This window comes from Phyllobates terribilis, unplaced genomic scaffold, assembly GCF_046119375.1.
Source record: "Phyllobates terribilis strain yellow unplaced genomic scaffold, ASM4611937v1 Scaffold_5__5_contigs__length_657084704, whole genome shotgun sequence".
Classification (NCBI taxonomy): domain Eukaryota; kingdom Metazoa; phylum Chordata; class Amphibia; order Anura; family Dendrobatidae; genus Phyllobates; species Phyllobates terribilis.
The window spans coordinates 42,102,868-42,120,826 of NW_027362765.1; the positions used below are offsets into that span (position 1 = coordinate 42,102,868).

The 17,959-nt window shown below is 48.3% G+C and overlaps 1 protein-coding gene across 1 annotated transcript in view; it reads right to left on the reverse strand.

Annotated features, from left to right (window-relative positions):
• Positions 1-10,342, reverse strand: part of LOC141270659 (uncharacterized) — a 49,992-nt gene extending 39,650 nt beyond the window's left edge. Inside the window, exon 1 of the mRNA XM_073680749.1 lies at positions 10,278-10,342. The gene's annotated coding sequence lies outside the window, so the exon portion shown is untranslated. The remainder of the gene's footprint in view (positions 1-10,277) is intronic.
• Positions 10,343-17,959: the final 7,617 nt, after the last annotated feature.

Sequence of the window (17,959 nt, forward strand, 5' to 3'; positions counted from 1 at the left end):
ATCTCCGGGAATGGAGGGGTTAATGTCCCCTGTATACATGAGCACATCCAGCGTTATATTACTGTCCATATACACATGGCAGAACTGGGGGAAGGGGGCACTATCTCCTGGAATGGAGGGGTTAATGTCCCCTGTATAAATGAGCACATCCAGCGTTATATTACTGTCTATATACACATGGCAGAACTGGGGGAAGGGGGCACTATCTCCAGGAAAGGAGGGGTTAATGACCCCTGTATACATGAGCACATCCAGCATTATATTACCGTATATATACACATGGCAGAACTGGGGGAGGGGGGCACTATCTCCGGGAATGGAGGGGTTAATGCCCCCTGTATACATGAGCACATCCAGCATTATATTACTGTCCATATACACAAGGCAGAACTGGGGGAAGGGGGCACTATCTCTGGGAATGGAGGGGTTAATGTCCCCTGTATAAATGAGCACATCCAGCGTTATATTACTGTCCATATACACATGGCAGAATTGGGGGAGGGGGGCACTCTCTCCGGGAATGAAGGGGTTAATGCCCCCTGTATACATGAGCACATCCAGCATTATATTACCGTACATATACACATGGCAGAACTGGGGGAGGGGGGCACTCTCTCTGGGAATGGAGGGGTTAATGCCCCCTGTATACATGAGCACATCCAGAGTTATATTACTGTACATATACACATGGCAGAACTGGGGGAAGGGGGCACTATCTCCGGAAATGGAGGGGTTAATGTCCCCTGTATACATGAGCACATCCAGCGTTATATTACCGTACATATACACATGGCAGAACTGGGGGGAGGGGGGCACTATCTCCGGGAATGGAGGGGTTAATGCCCCCTGTATACATGAGCACATCCAGCATTATATTACCGTACATATACACATGGCAGAACTGGGGGGAGGGGGGCACTATCTCCGGGAATGGAGGGGTTCATGTCCCCTGTATAAATGAGCACATCCAGCGTTATATTACTGTACATATACACATGGCAGAACTGGGGGAGTGGCCACTATCTCCGGGAATGGAAGGGTTAATGTCCCCTGTATAAATGAGCACATCCAGCGTTATATTACTATACATATACACATGGCAGAGCTGGGGGAAGGGGTCACTATCATTGGGAATGGAGGGGTTAATGCCCCCTGTATACATGAGCACATCCAGCGTTATATTACTGTACATATACACATGGCAGAACTGGGGGAGGGGCCACTATCTCCGGGAATGGAGGGGTTAATGTCCCCTGTATAAATGAGCACATCCAGCGTTATATTACTGTACATATACACATGGCAGAACTGGGGGAGGGGCCACTATCTCCGGGAATGGAGGGGTTAATGTTCCCTGTATAAATGAGCACATCCAGCGTTATATTACTATACATATACACATGGCAGAACTGGGGGAAGGGGGCACTATCTTCGGGAATGGAGGGGTTAATGCCCCCTGTATACATGAGCACATCCAGCGTTATATTACCGTACATATACACATGGCAGAACTGGGGGGAGGGGGGCACTATCTCCGGGAATGGAGGGGTTAATGCCCCCTGTATACATGAGCACATCCAGCATTATATTACCGTACATATACACATGGCAGAACTGGGGGGAGGGGGGCACTATCTCCGGGAATGGAGGGGTTCATGTCCCCTGTATAAATGAGCACATCCAGCGTTATATTACTGTACATATACACATGGCAGAACTGGGGGAGTGGCCACTATCTCCGGGAATGGAGGGGTTAATGTCCCCTGTATAAATGAGCACATCCAGCGTTATATTACTATACATATACACATGGCAGAGCTGGGGGAAGGGGGCACTATCTCTGGAAATGGAGGGGTTAATGCCCCCTGTATACATGAGCACATCCAGCGTTATATTACTGTACATATACACATGGCAGAACTGGGGGAGGGGCCACTATCTCCGGGAATGGAGGGGTTAATGTCCCCTGTATAAATGAGCACATCCAGCGTTATATTACTGTACATATACACATGGCAGAACTGGGGGAGGGGCCACTATCTCCGGGAATGGAGGGGTTAATGTTCCCTGTATAAATTAGCACATCCAGCGTTATATTACTATACATATACACATGGCAGAACTGGGGGAAGGGGGCACTATCTTCGGGAATGGAGGGGTTAATGTCCCCTGTATACATGAGCACATTCAGCGTTATATTGCTGTATATATACACATGGCAGAACTGGGGGGAGGGGGCCACTATCTCCGGGAATGGAGGGGTTAATGCCCCCTGTATACATGAGCACATCCAGCGTTATATTACTGTACATATACACATGGCAGAACAGGGGGAAGGGGCACTATCTCCGGGAATGGAGGGGTTAATGCACCCTGTATACATGAGCACATCCAGCATTATATTACTGTACATATACACATGGCAGAACTGGGGGATGGGGGGCACTATCAGGGCCGGCGTCAGCACCCGGCGCACCCGGGCAAATGCCGGGGCCCTGAGCAGGCAGAGGGGCCCACTGGCGGTCGTGCACCCCGCTGGGCTATGGGCGGAGGAGAGCGGTGTCAGCGCCCGCCCTTCTCCGCCGCTTGCTCAGGGCCCCGGCAGCTCTCCCCGTGCCTCCGCAGATCCGCTGTCTTCCTGGTCTGCGCTCCCTGTGACGTCTCAGGTCAGAGGGCGCGGTGACGTCTTTACACCACGCCCTCCCCTGAGCCGTCACAGGGAGCGCTGAGCGGGAAGACGCTGACAACGCTGGAGTTCGGACCCAAGCAGCGGGCAGCAGGTAGCAGGTGAGGAGAAGGGAGGTGAGTATTTGATTTTTTTTTTTAATGTATGGAGGCATGGGGCAGTATAAAGAGAAGGGGGGGGCATCCTTCATGGGGCATTATAAAGAGAGGGGGGTACATCCTGCATGGGGCATTATAAAGAGGGGGGGTGACATCCTGCATGGGGCATTATAAGGTGGGGAACAGCCTGCATGGGGCATTATAAAGGGGGGGGGGCAGCCTGCATAGTGCATTATAAGGCGGGGGAGGGGGCAGCCTGTATGGGGCATTATGTGGGGGGAACAGCCTGCATGGAGCATTTTAAGGGGGGGGCAGCCTGTATGGGGCATTATGTGGGGGGTAACAGCCTGCATTGAGCATTAAAAGGGGGGGGCTGTATGGGGCATTATGTGGGGGGTAACAGCCTGCATGGAGCATTATAAGGGGGGGACAGCCTGTATGGGGCATTATGTGGGGGGTAACAGCCTGCATGCAGCATTATATGGGGGCCAGTATCCTGTATGGAGCGTTATATGGGGGCCAGTATCCTGTATGGAGTTTTATAAGGGGACCAGTATCCTGTATGGAGCGTTATATGGGGGCCAGTATCCTGTATGGAGTTTTATAAGGGGACCAGTATCCTGTATGGAGCGTTATATGGGGGCCAGTATCCTGTATGGAGCTTTATAAGGGGGCCAGTATCCTGTATGGAGCTTTATAAGGGGGCCAGTATTCCGTATGGCGCCTTATATGGGGGCCAGTATTCCGTATGGGGCCTTATATGGGGGCCTGTATTCCGTATGGAGCCTTATATGGGGGCCAGTATTCCGTATGGAGACTTATATGGGGGCCAGTATTCCGTATGGAGCCTTATATGGGGGCCAGTATTCCGTATGGAGCCTTATATGGGGGCCAGTATTCTGTATGGAGCCTTATATGGGGGCCAGTATTCCGTATGGAGCCTTATATGGGGGCCAGTATTCCTTATGGGGCCTTATATGGGGGCCAGTATTCCGTATGAAGCTTATATGGGGGCCAGTATTCCGTATGGAGCCTTATATGGGGGCCAGTATTCTGTGTGGAGTGATTCACCGGTTTCTGAGCTATTGTGGAATTTACAATAGATATCACTCATGTAATGTAAGAAGTGAAATCTTTGCATTGTACTATATATATATATATATATATATATATATATATATATATATATATATATATATATATATATATATATATATTTCTCCGCCGTATCTCTGCATCATGAATCGTGGTATGTGTTAAAGGGGCCCACTGAGACTCTTTCGCCCGGGGCCCAGAAAAACCTGGAGCCGGCCCTGGGCACTATCTCCAGGAATGGAGGGGTTAATGCACCCTGTATACATGAGCACATCCAGCGTTATATTACTGTACATATACACATGGCAGAAGTGAGGGATGGGGGGCACTATCTCCAGGAATGGAAGGGTTAATGCACCCTGTATACATGAGCACATCCAGCGTTATATTACTGTACATATACACATGGCAGAACTGGGGGAAGGGGGCACTATCTCCAGGAATGGAGGGGTTAATGTCCCCTGTATACATGAGCACATCCAGCGTTATATTACTGTACATATACACATGGTAGAACTGGGGGGAGGGGGGCACTATCTCCAGGAATGGAGGGGTTAATGCCCCCTGTATACATGAGCTCATCCAGCGTTATATTACTGTACATATACACATGGCAGAACTGGGGGAAGGGGGCGCTATCTCCTGGAATGGAGGGGTTAATGTCCCCTGTATACATGAGCACATCCAGCGTTATATTACTGTACATATACACATGGCAGAACTGGGGGGAGGGGGCACTATCTCCAGGAATGGAGGGGTTAATGTCCCCTGTATACATGAGCACATCCAGCGTTATATTACTGTACATATACACATGGCAGAACTGGGGGAAGGGGGCACTATTTCCAGGAATGGAGGGGTTAATGCCCCCTGTATACATGAGCACATACAGCGTTATATTACTGTACATATACACATGGCAGAACTGGGGGAAGGGGCACTATCTCCGGGAATGGAGGGGTTAATGTCCCCTGTATACATGAGCACATCCAGCGTTATATTACTGTACATATACACATGGCAGAACTGGGGGAAGGGGCCACTATCTCCGGGAATGGAGGGGTTAATGCCCCCTGTACACATGAGCACATCCAGCGTTATATTACTGTACATATACACATGGCAGAACTGGGGGGAGGGGGCACTATCTCCGGGAATGGAGGGGTTAATGCCCCCTGTACACATGAGCACATCCAGCGTTATATTACTGTACATATACACATGGCAGAACTGGGGGGAGGGGGCACTATCTCCGGGAATGGAGGGGTTAATGCCCCCTGTACACATGAGCACATCCAGCGTTATATTACTGTACATATACACATGGCAGAACTGGGGGAAGGGGCACTATCTCCGGGAATGGAGGGGTTAATGTCCCCTGTATACATGAAAACATCCAGCGTTATATTACTGTACATATACACATGGCAGAACTGGGGGAGGGGGCACTATCTCCGGGAATGGAGGGGTTAATGTCCCCTGTATACATGAGCACATCCAGCGTTATATTACTGTACATATACACATGGCAGAACTGGGGGAGGGGGCACTATCTCCGGGAATGGAGGGGTTAATGTCCCCTGTATACATGAGCACATCCAGCGTTATATTACTGTACATATACACATGGCAGAACTGGGGGGAGGGGGGCACTATCTCCAGGAATGGAGGGGTTAATGTCCCCTGTATACATGAAAACATCCAGCGTTATATTACTGTACATATACACATGGCAGAACTGGGGGGAGGGGGCACTATCTCCGGGAATGGAGGGGTTAATGCCCCCTGTATACATGAGCACATCCAGCGTTATATTACTGTACATATACACATGGTAGAACTGGGGGGAGGGGGGCACTATCTCCAGGAATGGAGGGGTTAATGCCCCCTGTATACATGAGCTCATCCAGCGTTATATTACTGTACATATACACATGGCAGAACTGGGGGAAGGGGGCGCTATCTCCTGGAATGGAGGGGTTAATGTCCCCTGTATACATGAGCACATCCAGCGTTATATTACTGTACATATACACATGGCAGAACTGGGGGGAGGGGGCACTATCTCCAGGAATGGAGGGGTTAATGTCCCCTGTATACATGAGCACATCCAGCGTTATATTACTGTACATATACACATGGCAGAACTGGGGGAAGGGGGCACTATTTCCAGGAATGGAGGGGTTAATGCCCCCTGTATACATGAGCACATACAGCGTTATATTACTGTACATATACACATGGCAGAACTGGGGGAAGGGGCACTATCTCCGGGAATGGAGGGGTTAATGTCCCCTGTATACATGAGCACATCCAGCGTTATATTACTGTACATATACACATGGCAGAACTGGGGGAAGGGGCCACTATCTCCGGGAATGGAGGGGTTAATGCCCCCTGTACACATGAGCACATCCAGCGTTATATTACTGTACATATACACATGGCAGAACTGGGGGGAGGGGGCACTATCTCCGGGAATGGAGGGGTTAATGCCCCCTGTACACATGAGCACATCCAGCGTTATATTACTGTACATATACACATGGCAGAACTGGGGGGAGGGGGCACTATCTCCGGGAATGGAGGGGTTAATGCCCCCTGTACACATGAGCACATCCAGCGTTATATTACTGTACATATACACATGGCAGAACTGGGGGAAGGGGCACTATCTCCGGGAATGGAGGGGTTAATGTCCCCTGTATACATGAAAACATCCAGCGTTATATTACTGTACATATACACATGGCAGAACTGGGGGAGGGGGCACTATCTCCGAGAATGGAGGGGTTAATGTCCCCTGTATACATGAGCACATCCAGCGTTATATTACTGTACATATACACATGGCAGAACTGGGGGAAGGGGACACTATCTCCAGGAATGGAGGGGTTAATGTCCCCTGTATACATGAGCACATCCAGCGTTATATTACTGTACATATACACATGGCAGAACTGGGGGAAGGGGCACTATCTCCGGGAATGGAGGGGTTAATGTCCCCTGTATACATGAAAACATCCAGCGTTATATTACTGTACATATACACATGGCAGAACTGGGGGAAGGGGGCACTATCTCTGGGAATGGAGGGGTTAATGCCCCCTGTATACATGAGCACATCCAGCGTTATATTACTGTACATATACACATGGCAGAACTGGGGGAAGGGGGCACTATCTCCAGGAATGGAGGGGTTAATGTCCCCTGTATACATGAACACATCCAGCGTTATATTACTGTACATATACACATGGCAGAACTGGGGGGAGGGGGCACTATCTCCGGGAATGGAGGGGTTAATGTCCCCTGTATACATGAGCACATCCAACGTTATATTACTGTACATATACACATGACAGAACTGGGGGAAGGGGGCACTATCTCCGGGAATGGAGGGGTTAATGTCCCCTGTATACATGAGCACATCCAGCGTTATATTACTGTACATATACACATGGCAGAACTGGGGGGAGGGGGCACTATCTCCGGGAATGGAGGGGTTAATGCCCCCTGTACACATGAGCACATCCAGCGTTATATTACTGTACATATACACATGGCAGAACTGGGGGGAGGGGGCACTATCTCCGGGAATGGAGGGGTTAATGCCCCCTGTACACATGAGCACATCCAGCGTTATATTACTGTACATATACACATGGCAGAACTGGGGGAAGGGGCACTATCTCCGGGAATGGAGGGGTTAATGTCCCCTGTATACATGAGCACATCCAGCGTTATATTACTGTACATATACACATGGCAGAACTGGGGGGAGGGGGCACTATCTCCGGGAATGGAGGGGTTAATGTCCCCTGTATACATGAGCACATCCAGCGTTATATTACTGTACATATACACATGACAGAACTGGGGGAAGGGGGCACTATCTCCGGGAATGGAGGGGTTAATGTCCCCTGTATACATGAGCACATCCAGCGTTATATTACTGTACATATACACATGGCAGAACTGGGGGGAGGGGGCACTATCTCCGGGAATGGAGGGGTTAATGCCCCCTGTACACATGAGCACATCCAGCGTTATATTACTGTACATATACACATGGCAGAACTGGGGGGAGGGGGCACTATCTCCGGGAATGGAGGGGTTAATGCCCCCTGTACACATGAGCACATCCAGCGTTATATTACTGTACATATACACATGGCAGAACTGGGGGAAGGGGCACTATCTCCGGGAATGGAGGGGTTAATGTCCCCTGTATACATGAAAACATCCAGCGTTATATTACTGTACATATACACATGGCAGAACTGGGGGAGGGGGCACTATCTCCGGGAATGGAGGGGTTAATGTCCCCTGTATACATGAGCACATCCAGCGTTATATTACTGTACATATACACATGGCAGAACTGGGGGAGGGGGCACTATCTCCGGGAATGGAGGGGTTAATGTCCCCTGTATACATGAGCACATCCAGCGTTATATTACTGTACATATACACATGGCAGAACTGGGGGGAGGGGGGCACTATCTCCAGGAATGGAGGGGTTAATGTCCCCTGTATACATGAAAACATCCAGCGTTATATTACTGTACATATACACATGGCAGAACTGGGGGGAGGGGGCACTATCTCCGGGAATGGAGGGGTTAATGCCCCCTGTATACATGAGCACATCCAGCGTTATATTACTGTACATATACACATGGTAGAACTGGGGGGAGGGGGGCACTATCTCCAGGAATGGAGGGGTTAATGCCCCCTGTATACATGAGCTCATCCAGCGTTATATTACTGTACATATACACATGGCAGAACTGGGGGAAGGGGGCGCTATCTCCTGGAATGGAGGGGTTAATGTCCCCTGTATACATGAGCACATCCAGCGTTATATTACTGTACATATACACATGGCAGAACTGGGGGGAGGGGGCACTATCTCCAGGAATGGAGGGGTTAATGTCCCCTGTATACATGAGCACATCCAGCGTTATATTACTGTACATATACACATGGCAGAACTGGGGGAAGGGGGCACTATTTCCAGGAATGGAGGGGTTAATGCCCCCTGTATACATGAGCACATACAGCGTTATATTACTGTACATATACACATGGCAGAACTGGGGGAAGGGGCACTATCTCCGGGAATGGAGGGGTTAATGTCCCCTGTATACATGAGCACATCCAGCGTTATATTACTGTACATATACACATGGCAGAACTGGGGGAAGGGGCCACTATCTCCGGGAATGGAGGGGTTAATGCCCCCTGTACACATGAGCACATCCAGCGTTATATTACTGTACATATACACATGGCAGAACTGGGGGGAGGGGGCACTATCTCCGGGAATGGAGGGGTTAATGCCCCCTGTACACATGAGCACATCCAGCGTTATATTACTGTACATATACACATGGCAGAACTGGGGGGAGGGGGCACTATCTCCGGGAATGGAGGGGTTAATGCCCCCTGTACACATGAGCACATCCAGCGTTATATTACTGTACATATACACACGGCAGAACTGGGGGAAGGGGCACTATCTCCGGGAATGGAGGGGTTAATGTCCCCTGTATACATGAAAACATCCAGCGTTATATTACTGTACATATACACATGGCAGAACTGGGGGAGGGGGCACTATCTCCGAGAATGGAGGGGTTAATGTCCCCTGTATACATGAGCACATCCAGCGTTATATTACTGTACATATACACATGGCAGAACTGGGGGAAGGGGACACTATCTCCAGGAATGGAGGGGTTAATGTCCCCTGTATACATGAGCACATCCAGCGTTATATTACTGTACATATACACATGGCAGAACTGGGGGAAGGGGCACTATCTCCGGGAATGGAGGGGTTAATGTCCCCTGTATACATGAAAACATCCAGCGTTATATTACTGTACATATACACATGGCAGAACTGGGGGAAGGGGGCACTATCTCTGGGAATGGAGGGGTTAATGCCCCCTGTATACATGAGCACATCCAGCGTTATATTACTGTACATATACACATGGCAGAACTGGGGGAAGGGGGCACTATCTCCAGGAATGGAGGGGTTAATGTCCCCTGTATACATGAACACATCCAGCGTTATATTACTGTACATATACACATGGCAGAACTGGGGGGAGGGGGCACTATCTCCGGGAATGGAGGGGTTAATGTCCCCTGTATACATGAGCACATCCAGCGTTATATTACTGTACATATACACATGACAGAACTGGGGGAAGGGGGCACTATCTCCGGGAATGGAGGGGTTAATGTCCCCTGTATACATGAGCACATCCAGCGTTATATTACTGTACATATACACATGGCAGAACTGGGGGGAGGGGGGCACTATCTCTGGGAATGGAGGGGTTACTGCCCCCTGCGCCCAGTAATGGGGGATCTCCACATACCTCCACCTGCAGAGCCGCCACCACATATATGGCTGTTCTGTGCGCACAGGACCTGTGATGAGGTCACAGGAGGGGAGGAGTCAGGGGTCACATGATCAGGGGCCTCAGTGGATGCAGGACTCTGCTGTGCTGGTTGTCATGGTGCTGGATGAGTGAAGGTTATGTGTGGGGTCAGGAGGGGTTTACAGTGTGGATGTAGCAGAGCCGCGCGTGTACGAGGTGTACGGAGCAGAACCGCGTGTGTACGAGGCGTACGGAGCTGAGCCGCGTGTGTACGAGGGGTACGGAGCAGAGCCGCGCGTGTACGAGGTGTACGGAGCGGAGCCGCGCGTGTACGAGGTGTGCGGAGCGGAGCCGCGTGTGTACGAGGTGTACGGAGCGGAGCCGCACGTGTACGAAGTGTGCGGAGTGGAGCCGCGCGTGTACGAGGTGTACGGAGCGGAGCCGTTTGTGTATGAGGTGTACGGAGCGGAGCCGCGTGTGTACGAGGTGTACGGAGCGGAGCCGCGTGTGTACGAGGTGTACGGAGCGGAGCCGCGTGTGTACGAGGTGTACGGAGCGGAGCCGCGTGTGTACGAGGTGTGCGGAGCGGAGCCGCGTGTGTATGAGGTGTACGGAGCGGAGCCGCGCGTGTACGAGGTGTACGGAGCGGAGCCGTGTGTGTATGACGTGTACGAAGCAGAGCCGCATATGTACGAGGTGTATGGAGCAGAGCCGCGTGTGTACAAGGTGTGCGGAGCGGAGCCGTGTGTGTACGGGGTGTACGGAGCGGAGCAGCGTGTGTACAAGGTGTACTGAGCGGAGCAACGTGTGTACGGAGCGGAGCCGCCTGTACGACGTCTGTGGAGCTTAGCCGCGCGTGTACGATGTCTATGGAGCCAAGCCGCACTTGTACGACGTCTAAGGAGCGGAGCCGCACTTGTACGAGATTTACGGAGCGGAGCCGCATTTGTACGAGGTGTACGGAGCGTAGCCAGGTGTGTACGAGGTGTACGGAGCGGAGCCGCATGTGTATGAGGTGTATGGAGCGGAGCCGCATGTGTATGAGATGTATGGAGCGGAGCACTTCCAATACTCCAGAGTTGAGTATTACTATAAATCTGTATATAGTGTAAGATGGCCACCGGACATGTCCTTTAGAGGAGATATGTATCACCGAGGTTGGTAGCTTCAGTGATGTAAAACCGGGAAAGCATGCTCCAGCACACGTAGTGCTGAGAGGGCTAATTTGGCGTATCAGGGCTGTTTTTTTCCAGCAGTCATAAGAGTTGGGTGGGATTGGCTGCTCACATACCCCAGGGTGTGTGTATAAAATGGAGACCAAGTGTCTCATTATTTGTCTGGAGATCTTTAGTGTGTTTGTGCTACATGGCACTGGCTGAGTAGATGAGTCAGCCATATTGTATGGACTGTTTATTTTCCTGTTTCTTTGTGATGGACAAGGCTATGCTTCATTTACTTTGAAAGTGCGGTTTATGAAGTCTGAATAAATCTGCCTTGGACACTTTAAATGAACTGACTCGTGTGCCTACCTCAAAAGCATACTGAGTAAGTACCAAACCCTACAATAGGTATTTATAATATTGAAGGGTTTGTATTTTTCTATGTAAGGAAACAGTTAAAGTGCACCTGTCAGCATGATTGTGCTCAGTAAGCTACAGGCAGTGTCAGGTTGGGCTATTACACTGATAAGGCCAGCCCCACTATCAGTATTTGGTCAGTATTTTTTCTCAGGAGTGGGAGCCAAAACCAGGAGAGGGTGATAAATGCAGAATTGGTGACTTGTTTCTATTCTACCTTTTCTGATTGGTCCTCACCTGGTTTTGGCTCCCACTCCTGAGAAAAAATACTGATCGTGGAGCTATGGCCTTTAAAATAACTGGGTTGATATCAGTCCTGTGGTTGTTTAATCTTTTCAGTTTGGAGATAATTAGGCTATGGTCACACATTGTGTGTGTGTGTGGGGTTATACTAATGTTCAGCTGCGTTTTACAGTACCAGCAAAGTCTGAGATTCCAGAAATCTCATGCGCACACATTTGGTTTGTTTGATCAGTATTTTGTGCTTTGCATGTTTTTTGCAGAAGACAACATGTCACTTCTTTCAGAGGTTTTCAGCCATTGGAAGTTATTAGTTTTGATAACACTATCTGGTTTTAGTGGGGTGGGGAGAAGGGGGGGGGGGCAGTATGTGAAACTCATATATATTATTATATTTATTTTTTTTTTACCATCTTGTGTTTGTCACCTGAGATGGCAGTGTAAACATTGGCTCACCTAGGTGTGAGACTAAACAGTACCTGTGGCCCACGGAGGTGTGAAATTGAATAATCCCTGAGCAAATCAATGGCAGACCATAGTGTAAAAATAGTGTCCTACAAACTCAATGCACTGCCAGTGTCTTAATTAACCTATTCCTGAACAATTCACCTTCCCCCACTGTTACATTTGTAATTCTGGTTAATATGGTTTCACATATGTCTTTCAGTGGTGACCTGTGTTTATGCTTCTGTGGTGGAAGCAAAGCTGAAATTTGGGATCTGGAAAAATGCGCCAAAACCTGCATTTTTGACACAGCTTCTTTCCTGCCAAGAGATCAGGTTTTGCTGCAGGAAAAATAAACTCTGAAAAAAGGCCTAGTGTGAACATAGCCTTAGATTCTCCTGCTTTGGGGCGGGGCCTGACGATAGTCCCTTTCCAATAGATGCTACTGTGCAAGCGCCATGGCCATTTTGTTGGAGCAAAAAAAATAAAAAAATTACCGCGGCGGGTGTACAAGTGACAGCTGCTAATGCACTAGCGCCGGTGCTATTTTGCTGAATTTAATTTTTTTTTTCTTTACCCCACATAATGTATGCATTATATAAAATAGGAGGCAGGTCACTGAAGGCACAGTGACCTCTCATAAGAGCATATAGATGAACTAGCTATTGAACCTGTTCTACATCCAGGTGGTGAGCATTTTTATTGGCTTATGTCCCCAATCCTGGTAAGTGCTCCAGTCCCCAATCCTGGTCCCCCATCTTGGTATATGCTCCCCCATCCATAAATAGAAAAAAAATGACACTCCTCCCTTGCAGCACGTTGCTTGCATTTTTTTTTACTAAAATGGTGCCGGAATCAGCGCCTGCGCAATATCTGGCGCCATTTTATTGAAGACAAATGTGCAGCATGTATTCAACAAAATGGTGCCAGAGTACGCATACACATATCGCACTGCCAGGCACCATTTTGTTGAAGACTCTGTGGAAATTTGTCTTCACTAAAATGGCGCCGGATATTACGCTATGCGCAGGTGCCGATTCCAGCTCCACACACCATCCCTGTCCTCTGACCCGAACAGCGCTAGTTTCCTCCCCCGGTTTCTGGCCCGAACAGGTATGTGTTTATGGTGCAGGACGTTCAGTGCTTACGCATACCGCGATGTCCGGCGCCACACTATTCTTATGACACCCGCATTACTAACCACGTAGTAAAATGGTCGGTGCATTTTCAATAAAAGACACGGCCAGACTAAAGTATTTTAATTAAATAAAACACCCGGTTCTCATATATATATATATATATATATATATATATATATATATATATATATATATATTTTTTTTAACCCAGCTCCAAAGCCCTTGATCTAGGAAAAAAAAACAAACGCTATGCTTCACCTGTCCATCAACGACTCAATCCACGATCACTATGATCCGGATCATTTCTACAGCTGTGACATCAGCCATCACTGATGTCACAGCGGTATAATACAGCACTGTATACTGACAGGGGTCTAAAATCACCCCCTGTCAGTATAAAGTGCTCCAGGGGGTCACTGGGGTTCATCAGATGATGCGCCCCAGTGAGCTAGAGAGCATGGGAACCTTCTTGTGAAGGTTCCCATGGTAAGCATCAGTTGATCGGTCATGAGACATCAGCTGATTACTGGCTTCAGCAATCAGCTGATGGTCGTGTGACCAAAATCAAAAAATGGAAAATTACAACAAATGATAACCACTTTTGTACAAAAATTCAAATTCTTAAATCCAGTATCTCGAGTTACTGCGTCACAAAAATTGTCTTTATTTGAATGTGCGCAGTTGCTTGATTTTGTTAGAAAGCATGAAAATCGTGAAAAGAAAATGAATCAAGCTAAATTTGTAAAACCAGAAAAGGAAAAATATCAAAAGCCAATGAGTAATCCTCGAAATGAAATCTGACATACGCAGAAGATATCATATATGTTATAAGCCATATCAGATGATTCAAAAGTCAATTTCTTCACAGAATGAGTTAAAACTCAGTCAGAATTGTGACTCGCTAAAAAGGAAAATGGCCGAAATTGACGGACAGACAGGTGAGACAACCTGCTGAGAGTGATGTCATGGAATATAGACTGAGGAACAATCAATTATCTGAGCTTTTGAAGGATAGAAAAATGTCTTTTCTAAACAGAGCTTTTCTGGAGATTTTTGACAGACCTAAATTTGGTTTAGGGAGTGGCTAAGGAAAAACTGTAATTATATGTAGTATCAAAGTGTTATACAAAGTATCATTAGTTATTGTATACAGTAAAATTGTGAAGTTACATAGTTTCTGCTAGTGTGTATGTATACAGTAGAGATTGTGTATAATTGTATTTATGTATGAATTTGATATCTTATTTCTTATGTTTCCTTAGTATTCATTCCAAAGCAGGATTTGATCAAACAACTCTAAAATGGATTTATTTCTTTATTCACACAGGAAGTTGGAAAAAATTGCATGATTTTATGTGTATAACATTTTAAAATAACAATATAACTAGCTGAACTATAGTATGTGTAACATTTATTTAAAGATATAATTTGTGCTGCTAACATTTTCTGTGCATGAAGTGTTTGCTTTATAACTAAAGTAGCTTTACAGCATGACGTGTGACAGCTGCAGTTTTTGAACTTTGAGCAAATAATATAGAATCCCATTCATTCTATTTTCAGCTGACGTAACTTAAAACCTGGTAGCCAGTTAAAAAAGAATCCAAGACATTTCTATTTTTGCAAGTCAAGAGCATTTTTTTTTTTTTTTTTTTTTCAAGCGTCTTAAATCTCAGAAAAATCTCATTATATGTACTTGGGGAAATATTAATTATATTTCCAGGAAGTCCCTCCTGACAGCACCCTCAGGAGGACAACCTTCATATCTCTGATAGGGACAGGAAACACAGAAGAGTTTAAAAGGCGCACCCCCCCCTCCACCCATACCTTCAGTGTTTTCCTGTCCCTATCGGAGACAGGACGCAGAAGATCTTACCTCCAGTGAGCGGGAGCTCCTGAAGCTGGATGCAGGAGGATCGGGATGGGGTCCTCGCACTCTTCCTCTTCCTTCTGCCGCGGTCCGGAGGCCGACACCCTGCCTGACAAGGGGACCCTCAGCATGGCCGGTGGAGCAGGTGGCTCCTGAGGTGGACTGTTTTCCCCTGCAAAGGGGGCTCTGGGTCCATGCCGCTGCCCTGTGCACGATCCTATGGAAGAATGCAAAGGCTGTATCGCACAACTAGTCAGTGATGAACATTCTTTATTTAGGTCGGACAAAAGATCCATAATAAAGAGAGGAGGTCCAAACTTCAGTCACAAATATAATCCCCACACAAACTTTCAAACCTGGACCTACAGTACAGACCAAAAGTTTGGACACACCTTCTCATTTAAAGATTTTCCTGTATTTTCATGACTTTGAAAATTGTACATTCACACTGAAGGCATCAAAACTATGAATTAACACATGTGGAATAATATACTTAACAAAAAAGTGTGAAACAACTGAAAATATGTCTTATATTCTAGGTTCTTCAAAGTAGCCACCTTTTGCTTTGGTGACTGCTTTGCACACTCTTGGCATTCTCTTGATGAGCTTCAAGAGGTAGTCACTGGAAATGGTCTTCCAACAATCTTGAAGGAGTTCCCAGAGATGCTTAGCACTTGTTGGCCCTTTTGCCTTCACTCTGCGGTCCAGCTCACCCCAAGCCATCTCGATTGGGTTCAGGTCTGGTGACTGTGGAGGCCAGGTCATCTGGCGTAGCACCCCATCACTCTCCTTCTTGGTCAAATAGCCCTTACACAGCCTGGAGGTGTGTTTGGGGTCATTGTCCTGTTGAAAAATAAATGATGGTCCAACTAAACGCAAACCGGATGGAATCGCATGCCGCTGCAAGATGCTGTGGTAGCCATGCTGGTTCAGTATGCCTTCAATTTTGAATAAATCCCCAACAGTGTCACCAGCAAAGCACCCCCACTCCATCACACCTCCTCCTCCATGCTTTACAGTAGGAACCAGGCATGTAGAGTCCATCCGTTCACCTTTTCTGCGTCACACAAAGACACGGTGGTTAGAACGAAAGATCTCAAATTTGGACTCATCAGACCAAAGCACAGCTTTCCACTGGTCTAATGTCCATTCCTTGTGTTCTTTGCCCAAACAAGTATCTTCTGCTTGTTGCCGGTCTTTGGCAGTGGTTTCCTAGCAGCTATTTTACCATGAAGGCCTGCTGCACAAAGTCTCCTCTTAACAGTTGTTGTAGAGATGTGTCTGCTGCTAGAACTCTGTGTGGCATTGACCTGGTCTCTATCTGAGCTGCTGTTAACCTGCGATTTATAAGGCTGGTGACTCAGATAAACTTATCCTCAGAAGCAGAGGTGACTCTTGGTCTTTAACAGTGTATTCAGTAGGACTATCAGCTGTGTATCCACCAGACTTCTGCACAACACAACCGATGGTCTCAACCCCATTTATAAGGCAAGAAATCCCACTTATTAAACCTGACAGGGCACACCTGTGAAGTGAAAACCATTTCCGGTGACTACCTCTTGAAGCTCATCAAGAGAATGCCAAGAGTGTGCAAAGCAGTCATCAAAGCAAAAGGTGGCTACTTTGAAGAACCTAGAATATAAGACCTATTTTATCGGTCGACCATGACAGCACCACAAGAGAGGGGATCCGCCCACCATGGACAAGAAACCTACAGGCTTAAAAGGGGGTGGCCCTTCCTCTCTGTTAGGTTCCCTCCATCAAGGACAGGAAACCAATCGCAGGCTTGCGGAAGATTGGATGGCGATGGCTGTCGAGCGGCGCCCCTATCTGGGATCTGCCGCTCCAGCGCTCGGCCCATGTGTGTGCGCCCCTATCTGGGAGAGGCACAGCATTTCTTTGCACTGGATTGGCAGGGGGGCTGTGCCCCTGTCTGGGGTGGCAGCCCACCATCGGCCTGGGACGCAGGTTGCGTGGTGGTATTGTCCGCATCGACACCCGGCGGAGGTTGTGTGCAGACCCCCCACAACTGGCCCAGAGCAGGCCATGCGAAGCAGCGCCCCGTTCTGGAGTAGCGGGATGTCGCTGGAGTGGGGCTTGCCTGGACTGTGTGGTAGGCTTTCCCGTGCGAGGCATGCGGGCGCGCACTTCCGGCTTCCTGTCAGGCGCGGCCCGATGTCACCGCGCCTCAAAGATCAGGTGACCGGAACCCGGAAGTGGGGTTACCGGTATCAGCATGGGAGCGCGGTGTTATCCGCGTGCAGGTGCCTCTATTCAGGGCTTCCCAGCTGCATTCTCCTTACTATGGAGTCTGACAGTGAACGGCTACAGCAGCAGCCGCTACTACTACAGCAGCAAGTTCAGCAGCCGCCATCTCCACCATCTCAGCGGCTGTTTGGGGAGCCCCAAAAA